Source organism: Trichechus manatus, unplaced genomic scaffold (assembly GCF_000243295.1).
Source record: "Trichechus manatus latirostris isolate Lorelei unplaced genomic scaffold, TriManLat1.0 scaffold00036, whole genome shotgun sequence".
Taxonomy (NCBI): Eukaryota; Metazoa; Chordata; class Mammalia; order Sirenia; family Trichechidae; genus Trichechus; species Trichechus manatus.
Genome location: NW_004443972.1, coordinates 12630723 through 12631637, shown reverse-complemented (window position 1 = coordinate 12631637; position 915 = coordinate 12630723). Strand labels below are relative to the sequence as shown.

The following is a 915-nucleotide window of genomic DNA, read 5'->3' as shown; positions in this document are numbered from 1 at the left end:
GTGAAGACCTATTTTTATCCACAATGCTAATACCCACATTATGACTGGATGCACTGCCCTTTTCCAAGGCAGTTCTTTGATCTGAATCTATCCAGCGATTGTCGTTTATCGACTCTAAAAGTGATGTGTTTTGCCCTCTTGGCTTGTGTGTGCCGAATGCTCAGCCAGTAACTTGATTTGAATGTAGCCTATCAAATAAAGGTGGTTTCAAATCAGCAGACTGAGGGAATGATAACATTCTCTCATTTATATGAATTTTTCATTTTATTCCAAGACAGTCAAAATGTACTATGTGGGTCAGGTCTCAGTCTTTGCAGGTTTGAACAGAAGGTCGAGGAGAATATTTTTACTACTTCTATTTGCAATTCAACTACTGCCTGATGTACACCTTCAGGGGCCATCACTCCCAAAGCTCCAGTATCTCCTGTAGAATCTGGAAAAGAATGGAGCCTCCAGTGAAGAGCCCTGCCTCGAATAATATTCTTTTTCTCCAAGACCTCAGAATTATTGGGATTTTCTTTTCCTCTCAACGGATAGGAAGGTATAGCTCTGTAAAATTTTTACTTGTTATGCTTTGTTCTTTCTTGGATAGACTACCCCTGACATTCAATCAGAATCACTTGGCTACTGATCTAGAATACTTCTATCACTCTCACCACCTCTCCTCCAAAGGCCTTAGCCAACTGAAGCTGTGGTTTTTGAGGTTACTGTATATCCATCAAAGCTAGTGGACTCAGGCTTAGAAATAGAAACCACCAGCATCAACTTTCACACTTTAATAATAGTCTATTTTGAGTAGGCAGCTGTCAGAGTGAAACTGGGATGGGAGGGAGAAAAACAGGAGGTGGTCTGATGTAGCAGAAACAGTTCTAGGTGGAAGTTAGGATGCCTGGGGGATAGTTCTCTCCTTCATGC

The 915-nt window shown here is 41.3% G+C and overlaps 1 protein-coding gene across 1 annotated transcript in view; it reads right to left on the bottom strand.

Moving 5' to 3' along the window:
- GALNT5 (polypeptide N-acetylgalactosaminyltransferase 5) overlaps positions 1–915 on the bottom strand; it is a 48024-nt gene that overhangs the window by 34442 nt on the left and 12667 nt on the right. The gene's annotated exons all lie outside the window — the stretch shown is intronic.